Source organism: Malaclemys terrapin, chromosome 6 (assembly GCF_027887155.1).
Source record: "Malaclemys terrapin pileata isolate rMalTer1 chromosome 6, rMalTer1.hap1, whole genome shotgun sequence".
NCBI classification, from domain to species: Eukaryota; Metazoa; Chordata; order Testudines; family Emydidae; genus Malaclemys; species Malaclemys terrapin.
In genome coordinates, this window is record NC_071510.1 from 78,198,023 (window position 1) to 78,215,238 (window position 17,216).

At 39.2% G+C, this 17,216-nt stretch overlaps 1 long non-coding RNA gene across 1 annotated transcript in view; it reads right to left on the bottom strand.

Moving 5' to 3' along the window:
- The window catches only part of LOC128839653 (uncharacterized), a 75,368-nt gene extending 66,159 nt beyond the window's left edge, over nucleotides 1-9,209 (bottom strand). Inside the window, exon 1 of the long non-coding RNA XR_008445493.1 lies at nucleotides 8,959-9,209. This is a non-coding gene — a long non-coding RNA (uncharacterized LOC128839653). The remainder of the gene's footprint in view (nucleotides 1-8,958) is intronic.
- Between the last annotated feature and the right edge of the window lie 8,007 nt (nucleotides 9,210-17,216).

Genomic DNA, 17,216 nt, shown 5'->3' on the forward strand with positions numbered 1-17,216 from the left:
GTTGTTTTCCCTCTTTGCTGTTGGTTGAATGTCCTCTTGTCTGGGAGCTACTAACCTCAGGCTGCTACTGTTTGTGCGACCACCCTTGTTATTTCTATTACAGCAGTCTGTTTCTGCCCTTTCACAATCTCACAAAAATGGTGCTCCTATTAAGGCTCTAAATTTCATTGAGTGTCACATCTGACATAAATAGCCATCCCTCACTCCCCCACCTCTTCTACTTTAGGGCCCCTGTGCGCATAAAAGGCTCCCACAGGAAAGGATGGGAGACAGAGAGAGGGACAAAGAAGATTACAATGATCACAAATCACTTATCTTTCAATTTATAGTTTACAAACTAAGTCATTAAAATATTTTTGGAAGAAACTTTAGTAACGGCTGATCAAAATACTGCATTGTTGCTACATGTACAACTCATTTGTTCTGTAGATATAGAACTGCAGAATTCTTTCACACTGGAAATAATTGACCAGAAAAAGCTGGAAATGAATTTATAGTAAGAATGTATTTAAAAAAATAACACCTGCTATCACTGCTGGCATATTCCGATTCAAACCTTTGATACTGCACTGAGGTAATCCAACCACTCTGAGGCAGCAGTAAAGTGATCAAGGTTTTAGATACTATATTAAAATGACCTAAGCTTTTTAAATTTTCATGGAAGGGTGGCTAAAGCTCTTACATTCAGCACTGAGTAGATCCAGGTGCTTAGATACCGCAATAATGGAGCTCAAGGCCTGAGATGGTTCAAACCCTCTCACATTATACTAAAATAATCCAGTTCTTCCCTGTGATATGCTTCAAACCTTTGACAACACGTTGATCTTTTACAAGGTATTTAATGCTGTATTAAGATGATACAAACACTCTTGCTGCAAACTATCATATGCTCCATTGTTAAGATCTAGGTTTTTTGCTACTGTGTCGGGACAAAAAAGGCTCTTAAGGCTATGTTGATTGAACTCAGTGAGGCATGTTGAGACAACCTCCTCCTCACCTAGATGGCAGGCATACATCTGTTAAGTAACAAACTACTGAGTGATGCAGCAGGACATTTTCAAATACAGTAGAATCTCAGAGTTATGAACACGTCGGGAATGGAGGTTGCGCGTACCTCTGACATGTTCGTATCTCTGAACAAAACGTTATGGTTGTTCTTTCAAAAGTTTGCAAATGAACATTGACTTACTACAGCTTTGAAACTTTACTATGCAGAAAAAAATTCTGCTTTTAACTGTCTTAATTTAAATTAAACATGCACAGAAATAGTTTCCTTAGCTTTTTTTTTTTTAATTTAATTTAATGTATTTATTTATTTTTGTCTCTGCTGCTGCCTGATTGCATACTTCTGGTTCCAAATGAGGTGTAAAGTTGGTTGGTCAGTTTGTAACTCTGGTGTTCATTACTCTGAGGATCTACTGTACTTTTAAGCATGTACATGTACTTATGAAACATGTGAAATAGTACATGACTAATGCCAATGCCATGCAGTACTGTTTTTAAAGGACTGATTAAAATTGCTTTTTTTTATTATTGTTGGATATGAAAAATGTCCATCAAAAATAAGTCTTGGCAGTCATCATACTCCTGCTTGAGCCTAAGTTTACAAATTCCTTCAGCCAGATAGTTCAAGTAATATCTGTGGCTTGCTACATAGTTATACTGTAGCACAGGACCAAAAGGAGGCTCTTGGGCCTTTGATTTCTGTAGCAGCTTGAAATCTCTTCCATCTCTACTCTGGAGTAACTTCTTTTTCCAATTTAAAATATGGTTGTACTTTTAAACTGTAAAACTGGCAATATGGGAATCAATGCTGGTTGTGTCTCCATGATTTACATATCCAATGTGACCAGTTTACAAGGAAAGAAAGTTTAGCTCACATCCTCAGTTGGTGTAAATTGACAGAACGCCACTGACTTCAATGAAACTATGCAGATTTACACCTGCTGGGGAACTAGCTATTCCTTCCTAACTGAAAACTCAAGTTGAGGTCTAGAGGTTATGCCACGCTGTATGAAAGTCAGGTATACAAAATGTTTAGGGACAGAACTGAGTACACAATTTGTGTGCCTATCAAAGGGAATGCTTGCCTTATAGCACCCCCTGGTCACCAAGCATGGCTCAGCAGCACCCTGCCTCAGTTTCCTTTTTTGGATTCCTTAAAAACTACACAGAGGCTTTTCTCTTCCAGTAATACCCTATATCAGAGGGGTAGCCATGTTAGACTGTATCACCAGACTCCTCATTGTTTTAGTTAAAACCTGGTTTATTACCATAAACTGTTCCAATCAAAATAAAATCCTCAGAGTCCAAACTTCATCATTCCCAGTCCTACCTGGCTGGAGTCTTCTTCTCTCTTGGAGTCTGCTCTCTGCTCAAGCCCCCAGCTCTCATGCTAGAGTTGGAGTTGTAATTTAGGCCAGCTAGCTTCCCATGCCACGGGCCCTTTCCCCAATCAGTCCTTTTACCCTCAGGCGAAGAGGGTTCAGAAGGCAAACTTTCTCCTGCTGGTATCTCTTGTGTTCTGAGGAAGAGACAGAATATATACTGTCTTCTTCCTAGAGCTTGTCCCAACTGGCTGGGAGAGAGGGGGAGCCCTGCCCAGCCACTCTACAAAGGTACTGGTTCCAGCCCTTTAAGGAAACAGTAGCAGAGTTTCCCCAAGCCTAAACTATTCCCCTGGGACTATATTCTTCTCTCTCAACACCTATCTCTGCCCTTCCCTATGTCTTCATCCACTCTAAAAAGTCCCAGGAGTTAAAGGGACATACCATGGATCAGGTGTTGATTGACCACTAGTCCTTACTCCCCATAAGGGGATAATCACTTTGTTACTTCATACATTTGTCTAATTTACATGTGCAATTACTGCAACTAGGCATGTATATTTAATATTTTCTATACCAAAGTGCCACATTGGATCCTATAAAGATCCAGGGGTCAAACTCTGGCCCCACTGAAGTTGAAAGCCAGACTCCCAATGGACTTCAGAGAGGCCAGGATTTCACCCCTGATTTGTTAACAGTAGTGAAGTAAAGCATGCATTTAAATTTCTAAAAAACCCTATCATCATAAGCAATAGTATGCGTGCATATAGAATATAATATGATGCATGAATCATGTTTGTCTGTAGCTCATTTCAGCTTCTCAATGCACATCTGATATTATTTCAATGTTTACACAATTAGGTTGCACATTTTAACCCAGTTTGTGAATCTAATTTTTATTCACATTGTAGAGGTATGGCCTATCACCAGTAATTTCATTTCATTTGATCCTTTTTATATTTGGATACTTGTTTAAACTCCTTTGAAGTTATGAACCAGTAAATGTGTATTGTTCTGGAGTCAGCTATACTAAGTTTTGCTATATTGCAATGAAAAGAAGCCGTTTTCACTCAACAGTGACTTTTACTATGGAAAAAAGTAGAAAGTCCAGCAAACACCCTCAGACTCACTTCCTGCCAAACCTGTATGATAATCAACATGGTCATGTTTTCTGCTAAAAAGGAAGGAACAGACCCTTTTGCTTCCCATGTGGAACCAATATCTTGGTTTTGCTCCTCTCCTGGGAATGTGTGTTGGTCTGATTGAGATCCAGCCACTCTCCACATTCTACATTTTATCAATGTTAACACTTTTGGTCTATCTTAATATCTAAAGCTATAACACAGTATTTTTCCTTCCAGGCTGGAGTTTAGTTTCCTCCCCATCACACTGTCATCCTCACATTGTTTTATGCTACTCAACTGAATTTGTATGCTACCTGCACAATATTTTTTTTCTGGTTCCTTCTAGATCAGTTCAAACTTGTTAAAATAAAATAAGAGTTATCCTGAACTTTCATTCACAAACTCACAACTCAGAAACCATGACTGACAATGACTGACGTGAAAGATGATAAACAAGAGTGCCTCACCAGAACTATTGAACTGCTGACAAACAAAGGAATGTTCTGAGTAGTAGAGACAGAAGTTGCACAGGAGCTAGACCTAGTAAATCTCTTCAGCAAGAGATAAGAATGACCACAGATGAACCCTTTCAGAACTTACAGCAAAATTCATTTCTTCAGCCTAGCTATCCCTCAATCATTTCTTCACACACAGACATAGATACACAATACACATGAACGCATATATTTTTAAAAAGCCTGTAAACTAGTCAGGCTATTTTTCCAGTGGGCTGGGAATAGGCAGAGAGAAATTATTATTTCAATTTTTAAAATGCTTTGGAGGTGCTCAGATACTAGAGTGACGTGGGCAATATAAGTACATATTATTTGATTAGCATAAGGCATAATGAGTATGAATTTTCATATGTCTATAATAACATGCATAACTATATATTTGCATGCGCAAATGGAAGATTTGTGGGAGCACATGCATTTTTGGAAGTGCATCCACAATGCGGAAAAATACAATTCATAGCACTGAAGCTATCATCTTTTAATTCAATTTTTAGCTTGTTTTAACAAGAACTTAACCTGTACAATAGCTAGTCATTATTAACTGGTTGTAGTTACATAAGGCTTTATTCACCCCTCTTCTTAGTTGTTTTTGCCAAAGAGGTCACAAAGTGATGGAACTTAGAAATAGAATATAAATATGTACAAATCAACAGACTATATTTTTTGCACCCATGCACAATTCCAATATTTCATCAATCGATCTTTTTTTTTTCCATTTGTGAAAATTACTTATATTGCGAATTGGAAAAAACAAAGAAAATGAGAATTTTGAAACAAGAATAAACTAGAATGAATTGCATTTGAAAATCTGGGAAAGTCAGGAGAACATGCAACATATTTTCCCTTGATAAAATTCTGTGAAGCACAAAAGTACTCTTGAGACATATGTATATCCTTCTGCTGACTGACAGCCTTAAGGACAATACATGTGAAAAAGATGTTTTTAAGGTAATTTTTTTTTTATTTTAACTGAATAGCAGAGAAACCTGTGATATCTGAAGCATGTGTAAAGCAACAGTGTAGACTACACTATTTTTCTCTATTTCCTGGATATTTCCACATTCTGCCCTCTTGCTGTCTCTGTTTAAGGTTTCGAACCACTATCAAGGAGAAATTAGATGCACAAAGGCACAGGACTTTGAAGAATTACAAAAAACACTGATGTGTGAAACAGGAACTCATAGAAATGTGAAGGAATTTTATTATCCATTAATCATATCTACCCACAGGCAACCAAAAATACCCACATAGCTGCTATAACCCCTCCAGAAGACTATATATACACATGAGGATTATGAAACTGTGAATCAGTATTTTCACACAGTAATGTCACAGTTTCATAGAGTTTAAGGCAAGAGGGGAACATTAGATCATCTAGTCTGACCTCTTGTATAACCAGGCCGTTACATTTCACACAGTAACCCCTGAATGGAGGCCAATAATTTGTGTCTGGCTGAAGCATTTCAGCCCACACAAGGAAAACTGTTATGCACTACAGGCAGACAACAGGAGAGACCAAAGTGCCACCAATGACCAATGGTGTCACCAATGGCAGGGAATTGCTTAGGTGAGTTATACCCAGAGAATCCTAGCGAGCAAACTACGCTCCATGCAACAGAAGATGGCAAAAATATATATATAGTTTCCTGCCAATTTATCAAGGTCGCACTCGCCTTTACAAGTGCCATCACCTGAACACAATTGTGTTTCCACAAAACATGTTGCTGCAAAACATAGCACTGTTGCTATCTGAGTTACATGAAAATGAAAAATAATTCAGAACTTTATCAGTTCTTGTAATAGGCATTGAGATTTTGGAGAAGAGTTTCAGTGGGTGGAGGCTATCTCATCTGAACTGCTGCACCCATCTACAATCAAAATCCCCATCCTATCTACAGTTCTGCAAAGACCCATTTGCTTGGAAGTATGTGTGTCCTTATATAACTAAAACACACATAGACAGGAAGAGGACCCACCAGATATGACTTTGAAGGAATGAGCAGAGAGTTGGGATAAGAACCAGATGTGGAAGGTGGTATGAAAGCTAAGAGAGGACAAATTTTCAACAAGCAGGTTATTATTTACTGCACCAAAAGCAGCCACAAGACCAAGTACAGATGGGGGTATAGGCCATGGAATTTAGCCATAGAGAGACTATTGGAGACTTTGGTGTGAGCCACTTTAGTAAAGTGTGGAGGATGGGTGCTAGTTTGGAGGGGATTCATGATGGAGTCAGAAGTGAGAAATTCAAGCCATCAGTTTAGATGACACACTTGTTATGTTTGGAGACAAAGGCGGAGAAGGTAAATAGAGCAGTAGTTGGATAGGTGGGTGAGGTCAAGTGTTTCTCAAGACAGGAGTGATGAGAACACACTGTGAGGGGAAGAAAGTAAGAGATTAAGGAGGATAGTCGAGGAGTGAGAACAGAGACAAGGAAAGTCATGAAGTGGAAGAGAATGGGGATTATTAGCATTGGTAATGGTGTCGGGAAGAGATTGGTGTGGAGAGGAAGAAGGAGGTGGCAGATCATAGTGGATCTTTCAGAAAAATGCTTCAAAAATTAGTCAGGGATTAATCATCTTTGTTGTGCACTCATTAAAGTCTTCAAATAGAGTCTATAGTTGATTAAAGGATGTCATTGTTCCATTCCTGTTAGAAGCAACTTTTTGATGTTTATATATTAGAAAGACTTTGCTGAATTGAAAACTCCTTTGTAGAATTCTGGATTAGCCACTGTATAGTAACAGCAATGATGGCATCCACTAAACTCTATTTTTACAAACAAATCAAATACAAATTGAGTGTAAATGGGTTTTGCCTATATACATTCCAGCATTTGTATGCACAAATGATAGAGTGCAAAAACTGTACATTGAGTTATTTTTGTGTACAGAAACAGAAGCTGAGGCAAGGACCCTTTGAAACTTTGTCCCATAATTGTCTCCTGTTCTCAGTCTGTCTAGCATTAGAAAGTTCTCTTCATGGTTATTTGATCAACTCATTGCAGTTGGCATTGCTAATTAGAGCATTTTATAATGCCCATTAGAGACAAGCAGAGAAGCTCTTATACATATTCAAACAAAGAAACAGAATATTAAATCTTAGTAATTCTAGAAATTACATTTATAATTTGGAAAAACTCTTCAGATCATGAGTTGGCTTTTTTGCACCATCCAGCCTCAAAGTGAAAAGATAAAAGCAAATGGTTAAGAAACAAACAGAAAAGGTTTTTGAGGTTCTAACCAAAACGGGGCTACAAAAGGTCTCAGAACAGTTTTTTTCTGCTGGTGGTACTTCTTCAGTTCACCAGTCACATGATTCACACATTGGTTCATGTTTTTTTCCAGAAATAGAATCAATAGAGAACAGACAAACCCACAGTTGCCAGTTTGTACAGTCTTGTGGTTTTTGTCTGGGGCTCCAGCCTTGCACAGGTCTACCAGATAATGAAGACAAACTATTTCAGTTCCTGTGTGTCCATATGCTCTTCTGCTGGGTTCTACTTATCAAATAAAAGTACAGCAAAATAAGTGGTGGTTGAAACTGTCTAGCTAAAGTCTACATTTAAAAAAGACATTGTTTAAAAACTATCCTCACATTCTCAGCAATAGTTTCTTTGCAATGTATTCCATAAATCACTCATAATTTATGTTAAAAGCCTTTTAACAGAAAATCAATATGTTTAGGCAGTTATGAAAGCATATCATGCCACAGCATTAAGTGCATAGAGCAGCAAACATTGTGCTCTGAGTCCTTTGCATTTATGACATGAATTTGAACACTAAACGCTACTCTGACTCAAGTCTCTTCTAAGAAAGCCCTCAGCCTTAGCACATTTTCTCATATCCATTTTCTCATATTCCACTCCCCCAAATGTGTGCAGAACCTCTACTGACATTAGTGAGAGATTTGTGTAAGCAGGCATCAGTATATGAGAGTCAAGTTCAGCTGTATGGATCTGAGAGGAAACTTTTGCCCTAATAAAACTAAAATGGGGGTGGGGTGGGGTGGGGGAGGAAGGCCTGAGTTATAGTGAGACCTAATAACATAAACCCATAGAGAAAGCAAAATCAGTTCTGCTAAAGATTAATAAGAATTGAAACCTTGAAATATCTGTAGGAAAAGCTTACACACCAGAGTTTTTCAGTGACTCTCTGAAACTGCTGGAAAAATAACAGGCTGGAGTTTTATCAAGCTTACCCCAAAACAGGGAAAATATCTTTCTTGGGGGAAAAAAGTTACCATGGAAAAATTTTGACCGGCTTTAGTATCATGTATTGTTTAATAAGTATCCAACAACACTGCAAATGATGAGGTATAAAGGGAGCATGGAAGAGAAATTACAAGCATTTTGTTTTTTAGGTGAATGGGCTATGATGTGGCTTTCAGCTGTTCATCCAAGAGAACATCCTCCTAGTGATCTCTCTTTGCATCAGGTTGAAATATGCTACTGACTTAAAATCATTTTGGTATTCTTATTGCAGGCACAAAATTATTCATGAGCAGGTAGAGAAGGAGCAGAGTGAAAAGCATTTGGTATGTTTATAGCCTTACCACCCTCTCTTCCTGCATATGTTGTAAATGGTCGAATACAAACAGCGTTTGAGTCTTTACAAACTTAGGTATATTTTACCACGAGGACTGTTCCAGCAAAACGTAAGTTCAGTAGAGGGATGTCTTCATGTTCATTTATGGACTGCAAAGAGGCTAAAACAAATACGGAATCAGCCATCTTCAAAACTGTATGTTCTTGAATTTTTTAAGGGCCCACTCCTGAATGATGCCGAGCACTCAAAATACCCATTGACTTTAGTGGAAGTTGAGGGTGCTCAGTACCTCACAGGATTGGACTCTATTGGCTGTCTGGTAAAATTCTAATAGTTTGTAATATGGATGCAGAAATTAGTACACATACGTTGTATTGTATATTGAATTATTGTGAAAACTGAGATTAGAAAAGGATAAATTGATTCAGATAAAATAAGGATTTACCTCCTCCACATCTTCGTTTGAACAGGCACAGGAATCAGAACAGCCAAAACAGCATGAACAATTCTTTTCTTACAGGATTTCCAAATTAGATGGAATAAGGAAGTAGCAGAAATCTTTCCAGAAGACTGAGATTTTCTATTCATTTCTACTGTAGAGGTTTTGATAAGTTTCAAGTAACATCTAAACTTCAGGGTGGGTATCCAAAGTGAAATTCTGAACTTCTGAGGTTTGCTCATCACTAGTTGGCAATATTCCACAGTATTGCTTCTACACTAGAAGCAGAAAGGAAAGGATTTATAGGCCTCAGTTCAAATAGGTAGTTTTGAAATTATAATAAATGTACTTTATATAAAGATTTGTATCTTTATTACTACCCAATCCAGCCCCCTTCCTCACTCCCCAGGGCACCAGCACAGCAGGCACTCAAAGCACAGAAGAGACAATCTCTTTTTCTTGGTTCAGGTGCCCAGGGTCCCAGAAGCTGGAAGGAACAATTTTAGGGAAACTCCTGCTCAGCTTCTGCAGTCCTGGGATGAAGCATGCTCATTTGCTCAGTGGGGATAGTGAATTCTGAATGTGAATTCTATGTGTACTGAGAATGTTCCGAACTGCGATTTCAGAGGCCTATAACTTGTCCACACTTGGGTGGATTTTCACAGGGATGACAAAAGACACATCACTGCCATGAGGGAACCCCTTCTGCCAAATTACAAAAGTCTCTGCTCCCTGAGTGTCTCAACTAAACAGTTGTAAGAATTTTTCAAACATGTCCAAAACAACATATTTGTTTCCTGATCTTGTTCTGAGAAACAGTTGAACCATTTCTGCTGAAGCTTTCAAAAAAATCCAGCCTTAGGCAGACACCTGACATGGAAGAATTTCAGCCCAAATGGTTATAGTTTGGCAAAGTTTCAACTTTATATTCTATTCTATTTTGTTAAATATACTATACTATACAATAATATAAAAGAGTCACGTTGATAAAGTTGAAATGACATTTTTCAAAACAAAATTTGGGAATTCCTTCCTGTTCCATGGGAAATTTTGAATGTTTGTTCTGATTCAAAATGAAATTTCAGAATTTCCTGCAGAACAGGAATTCTAGTTTCTGACCAACTCTAATAAATATGATTAATTCCCCCACCATTCTACTACTTTTCTAAATAAAAATAATCCCCTACAGTGTAGGGACCTTCCTTCCAACCAACTGCTAATATACAGAAACATATTTTTTATTAATTCCACTATTATGGAAGAAATTCTCTTGACCAGTGGATTCTATTTATTTGCAGCCTACTACTGCTTCCTCTGAAGCCAATGGATTTTCCATGGGCTTCTGTGAAGGCAGGATCAGAGCTAACTGATATATACTGCAGCTCACAGCTTTACTGGGAAGTATTTATTTCTTAATCATGTATCTCTTAAATTAATTGTTTGGGATGATCAAAGGCTCAGCAGGTGGTGGGGATGATTTGGAAGCCACAAAATTGGTGTTATCTTTCTGATTGACATCCTATTAGTGTAGCATACATTTCCTGTTTGTCAGGAATGTAAAGTCTGAACATTCTGTAATAATATCTAATAATATTTTGGAAAGAAAAACCATTGGCTGACTATAATTTAACAAGCTGAAAAGTCTTTTGATTTCCTTCTGTCAGAGCTGAAACAGACGCCGAGCACATGTATCCCAACCTTTTCTGGAAGAAAACCTATCAACAAAGCAGCTGCTGCTGCCTATTACTGCTCCTGCCTTGATCCACAATCCTTCTCTCAGTGGTGCCCCCTTAAAACTATCAATTTAGTAAACAAATCAAACACAAACTAACCAAAAAAGAAAAATTCCCTAATTAAATAAGAAACCATCATTCCCCAGAATAGGCTTAGGACACAAACAGGTAGAGCTTGGTTCTAGGAATTGCTTCCCCTTACCTACCTCTAGCAGGACTGCCTCCCTTGGTTCTGGTTCAGGCTTCTATAGCACTTACTCAAACCCTTTTCCCCCCTTCAGTCATAGCAGACAAACCAACACACATTAACACAAGCTGAATTGTTGCTTCTGTGTAAAGCAGTTTCTCAGGCAGTTTCCTTCTCCTTGTTCACAAAAACTCCCATCATGGAACAGGATGTGGGTTTAAATGGTGCTGCCATTTTCCCTTTTTAAGTCAAATCATAATTAGGCTTTTAGCCTTGTTATATTTCACTTTCTACTCAGACAAATGTAGCAACCCTTTTTCTTTTCCTTCTCCTTTCTTCTAATCTGGGAGAAGACTGAGATATATTTGACGTATGAACTTGGCCAGAAATAAAAACATAAATAGAGACTGAAAGATGGTGGCCAGATATTCTCAGTAAAGGAGACAGAGAAAGCAAAACTAGAGAGCTCAACAAACCAGGTTGTTTTTAATCACTCACCTCTATGGGGAGAGGCCTTAGTGTAGTCTCAGCTTTGACCACAATCACACCTTCTTTCAAACATTTCTCCCTGAACAAAGAATTCCTCCTGTCAGAAGCAGGAAGGAACAACTTCCAGACAACTTTTTCAAGGGTTCACCATCAGAGACACTGTAAAAACAAAAAGCAAATCACAGAGGAAACCTGACTTTGGCCCACCCCAACAGAGTTAACTATATAGTACCCTTTTTCCAAATTTCAGTGGAAGGCAGAGGTCAAACTAACCTGATGAGGATTGACATCATCACAATGGACATTGAGGATATAACACATTCAATGGCAAATACTCTGCCCAATGCTCAACTAGGAGGCAGGACTGGTGCACAGCAAAGGGATCCTCCCTCTAAGTCATAGAGCAGCTCCCAGGCCACTTCACAGAGACTATTCCCATACTCTCAAAGGCCCCTTTTATGATCCCATCTCCACAAAAAGGAGGGCACGAAGATCTGTGCATTGGCAGGTTCCTCCAACCTGCTCCTCCTCCTGCCTCAATCTGCTCATGCCAAGCTGGGGTATGTCCCTTGCCCAAATCTTCTTCCTACTCCTTTTGTTCGGGAGTACCATGTGATTCTGGTGAGCTTTGTCTAGCACCACCTCACTTTTCCAGGTAGGGTGGCTAATTTTCTTTGCAGGTAGAGAAGCTAATTTTCTTTGTATCTAGAGTTCTCAAGAACTCCCTTTAGTTATTATTTCCTAGGCTCATTATAGGGCAGATCTTGTGATGGATCAGATATAGTTCAGGATGCTCAGGAGGCTTAGCACCTTACAGGATTGGGTCACTATTGACCAGTATCCCTAAGAACAGTTGCTAAAACATCATGTGTAAGTTCTTACTGTAAAATTAAAGAAATTGTGGTGGTACCTTGTTGCCAAAAGGGTTAGAGTTGTGCTGTCTTGCCTCTGCTATTAATCATAGAATCATAGGACTGGACGGGACCTCAAGAGGTCATCTAGTCCAGTCGTTTACACTCTGAAAGGACTAAGTAGTATCTAGACCATTCCTGACAGGTATTTGTCTAACCTGCTCTTAAAAATCTCCTCAATGGAGATTCCACAACCTCCCTAGGCAATTTATTCCAGTGCTTAACCATTTTCTAAAGTCCAACCTAAACCACCCTTGCTGCAGTTTAAGCCTATTGCTGACTGTTACTTATCATCTTATTATCTTCTAGGTATTTGCAAACCGATTCCTTAATTATTTGCTCTATCATCTTTCCAGGTATTGAAGTTAAGTCTGTAATTCCAGAGGCTGTCCTTATTTCCCTTTTTTATAGATTTGCACTATATTTGCCCTTTTCCAGTCCTCTGAAAACTCTATCTTCTATGACTTTTCAAAGATAATCGCTAATGGCTCAGATATCTCCTCAGTCATCTCCTTGAGTGTTCTAGGATGTATTTCATCAGGTCCTGGTGACTTGAAGACATCTAACTTGTCTAAGTAATTCTTTCCCTATTTTAGCCTCTGAGCCTACCTCATTTTCATGGGTATTCACTATGATAATCATCCAATTGCTACTCACCTTTTTGCTGAAAAACAAAACAAAAAAGTCATTTAACAATCCTGCCATTTCCACATTTTCTGTTATTGTTTTCCGTTACTCATTGAATAATGTGCCTTGCCTGTCCTTGGTCTTCCTCTTGCTTGTAATGTATTTGCAGAATGTTTTCTTGTTACCCTTTATGTCTCTAGCTAGTTTAATCTCATTTTGTGCCTTGGCCTTTTTATTTTTGTCTCTACATATTTGTGTGTTTGTTTATATTCATCCGTTGTAATTTTACCTAGTTTCCACTTTTTGTGGGACTCTTTTTTGAGTTTCAGATCATTGAAGATCTCCTAGTTAAGTCAGGGTGGTCTCTTGCCATACTTCCCATCTTTCCTATGTAGTGAGATAGTTTGCTCTTGTGTCCTTAATAATGGCTTTACTGAAAAGCTCTCTTGAACTGTTTTTTCCCTTGAACTTGCTTCCCATGAGAGCTTACCTACCAACTCCCTGAGTTTGCTGAAGTCTGTCTTCCTGAAATCCATTATTTTTATTGTGCTGTTTTCCCTCCTACCATTCCTTAGAATCATGAACTCTACCATTTCATGACCACTTTCACCTAAGCTGCCTTCCACTTTCAAATTCTCAACCAGTTTCTCCCTATTTGTCAAAATCAAATCTAGATCAGCTTCTGCCCTAGTAGCTTTCTCCACCTTCTGAAATAAAAAATTGTCTCCAATACATTCCAAAAACTTGTTGGGTAATCTGTGCCTTGCTGTATTATTTCCCCCAACAGATGTCTGGATAGTTGAAGACCCCCATCACCATCAAGTTCTGTGCTTTGGATGATTTTGTTAGTTGTTTTAAAAAAGCCTCATCCATATCTTCTTCCTGGTTAGGTGGTCTGTAGAAGATCCCTATCATGACATCACCTTGTTTTTTACCCTTGTTTTTCAATCAGTCTGTCTCCTATTTCCATCTCAACCTCAGTCCAAGAGTATATATTTTTAATATATAAGGCAACACCTCCTCCCTTTTTTCTTTACCTGTCCTTCCTGAGCAAGCTGTATCCTTATATACTAATATTCCAGTCATGCGTATTATCCCACCAAGTCTCTGTGATGCCAACTATGTCAAAGTTGTGTTTATTAACTAGCATTTCAAGTTCTTCCTGCTTATTGGCATTCATCTCCAGGATGCATCTGTCTTTGCCTGGGCCCCTACCTTTGACTGGAAGAATCGAAGAAAACACCACCTGTGCCCCCAGCTCCTTCACCCTTACTGCCAGAGCCCTGTGGCCACTTCTAATTTGCTCACAGTCATACCTTGCAGTATCATTAGTGCCCACATGGATGAGTAGCATGAGGTAATAGTTATAGGGCCAGATAATCCTCAACGATCCCTCTGTAATATCTCAGATATGGGCCCCTGGTAGATAGAATGCTATGTCAGGCTGACAGATCGGTGCCTCCATCCCCCTAAGAAAAGAGTTACTAACCACCACTACCCTAGGTTTCCTCCTGGAAATGGTGGCTGTGATCCTCCCAGCCTTGGGAGTACAGAACTTCTCCTCCTCCACCTTTGGGGGTGATTCCTCATTGCCAGGGCAGCATAAAAGTTCTTCATCACTATGGTGGGTGGGTTGGGAGTAGGGGTAGAGCATTGCCTACTGCCAGAAGTAACCAGCAGCCAGTGTCCTGCCTGTGCCAGAGCCATATCCTCTTCCCTCAATGGCATGACAGCCGTCCTCTCTAGCTGGATAGCTTCCTCAGCCTTGGACTCCACATTAATATTCTCAATGAATTCCTCGTGGGCATGGATGCTCCTCAGCCTAGTCACCTCCTCCTATGGCTCTGTCACCTGCTTCCTGAGAGATTCCACCAGCAGACACCTTTCACACTGCTTGGCTTTTTAAGAGTGGGAATGTAGGCCATGGTCTCTTCAGATCCACACCAGGATCTGTGTAGAGGCATCCATGCCACTTTGGTCATTTGTGTTGACACTAGGTACTATAATTTACATTTCAAACCTATCACAAAAATAATGTCAACTTCCTTATAGACTTATTACCAGCCTCCTAAGCAGATGTCTAATTTTTTAAAGTAGGTGCTGTTTTGATTTTAGCTAAATAAAATAAAGGCACTAAGAAATAATACTTTTCAAGCTTTCTGTTTATAACATAGGCGCTTGTAGATTGACACGGTTGATTATTTTGGAGTACACTTTTGTTGGAAGTTCATTTTATAAAAATAAAAATATTCCCTCCCCCACTTTCCTGGTTCCTTCTAATCAAATGTGCTTGTTGATGCATATGTTTACAAATACAGTGCAACATCAGTTGCAAAAAGCTTATCAGTCATTGCTCAACAGCAGCTTAGTCTCTGCTGCTAAAAAAAACAGCAACCCTGCTGTATGCTAATGCAAGGGTTAGAAATCAACTGTTTGTGGTTTTGAGTGTGTTTTACTTAACAGAGTAGGAATTAATGTGTTATTAATTGAAAATGTAATAAGCAGAGAATGCTCAAGAACAGATTCATATGAGAGAGAGCTCCAAATTAAGATACCAAGGCCTCTTTACATAACGTCAAAGATCAAGAGTGCAATAAAATGCCTGAAAAGCCCTGGTTCCGGCTGAGGGAGGATTTCCTTGGCCACAGAAGATAGCCCCAGGCTGTGTTCCAAGAAGTCCTTTGCAACTCTTGGTGTGCAGGGTGTGCTGGGGGTTAGAGGCCTATGTCCAGATTGGGGCTGCACATAGCACTGTGAAGATTCCCATGCAGCACAGAAGCCTGCAGTAACTTAGACTTCCATGGGAGCAAACTCAAGCCCTGGCTTAAACTTGTTGAAGAGACAAATGTATACAAGCAGTAAGACATAAATGTGGCTGACACATGGATTTTGTTCTTTTTGTTTGAAGAGAATGTTTTTTATTAAAATATTTTTGTTGGGGTTTTTTTTTATAATGTTTTTATTGTGCAGCAACCCGCAGTGCCTCTATGGGGAGGCAGTTTATATGTTCAGACTTATTAGCAGTATTTATTATTCTTTCAAAAGGCCAGATTAGATCATTTGTATGCTACAGTTACAAACATATTACAAGCTCTCTTTTTCTAAGCTTTAGGAGAACAGAAGACAAATCCTCAGAGGTGATAAGCACCCGCAATAATAATATAAATATATGGGGCCACTGACGTCCCAATAATACATATTTGGGGGCAGATAGTTATTATTTATAATACGGTAGCACCTAAAAGCCCCAACTGAGATCCGGGTATCATTGCACTAGGCATTGTATAAACATCGCAAGACACAGAGCCTGTCTCCAAAAGCTTATTAAAATAGACAAGAAATACAATGGATGGGAGAATGGAAATTTCATATCCCAATTTTACAGATGGGTAATGGAGGCAGAAAGAGATTAAAAGACTTGCCCAAGGTCACTCAGGAAGCCGGTTGCTGAGCAGGGAACTAAATCTAGGTCTCCTGCATCCCCATTCAGGGGCTTAATCACAAGTCCATTTTGCTTTACCACATCAGCCCTTCTGTAGGTGTGCAATAAGGGGAAATGAGTTCTGGAGAGGGTACAAGGAGTCCTCCCCTTTGTTCAGCCCACCTAAGGCCCTGGCACAATTGTAGTCCCTGTATTCAAGGAAAGGAAGAAACTGTTCTCTCTCTTCCACCACGGGCATGCACATTGCCACAAAGGAGGCAGTAAGGATGAGGGGACATAGTCTTGCTCTCCAATCCCCGCTCGGTTGACTGGCCTATAGAATGGGACTGGCAAATAAGCTGAACCCCTTAAGTGATGTAACAGCAAAATTTCTCTCCCTGTATTCTAGGGATTTGGGGAGTGTCCTACCTCAAACAGAATTCTATCCCAACTTCCCCCAGTGAAGGTGCAGCTCTACACCACCCTTACTATGGATTGTACCTCCATGGACTAGTTGATCCCTTTAACTTCAGTAAGAGTTTCCAGGTCTCAGGGGCGCTCAGAATATGGACCATTATTATTGTTCTCTGTAAGTCTCACTGCTATATCATCTATTTCAGACATCACTTAAATGTACAGTACTGAATTTGAACCCTTGTCATTAACTGATCTAACTTACGACTTTTATGTTATCTGTAGCAGTGATCAAGAAGAGGCCACAATAAGAGTATGTCTTTTGTCCTAAACTCATTCAGTATTCATAGTGAATATAGTTACACAAAATAAAAAATGGTGGCTCCATATGGCCTGAAGCTCTAGACAGTAAGGAGCTCTCTGCTCTCATTTATTGGTTAAAAGAAGGAAAATGGCCACATTGCTGCTTTATCTGCTTAAGC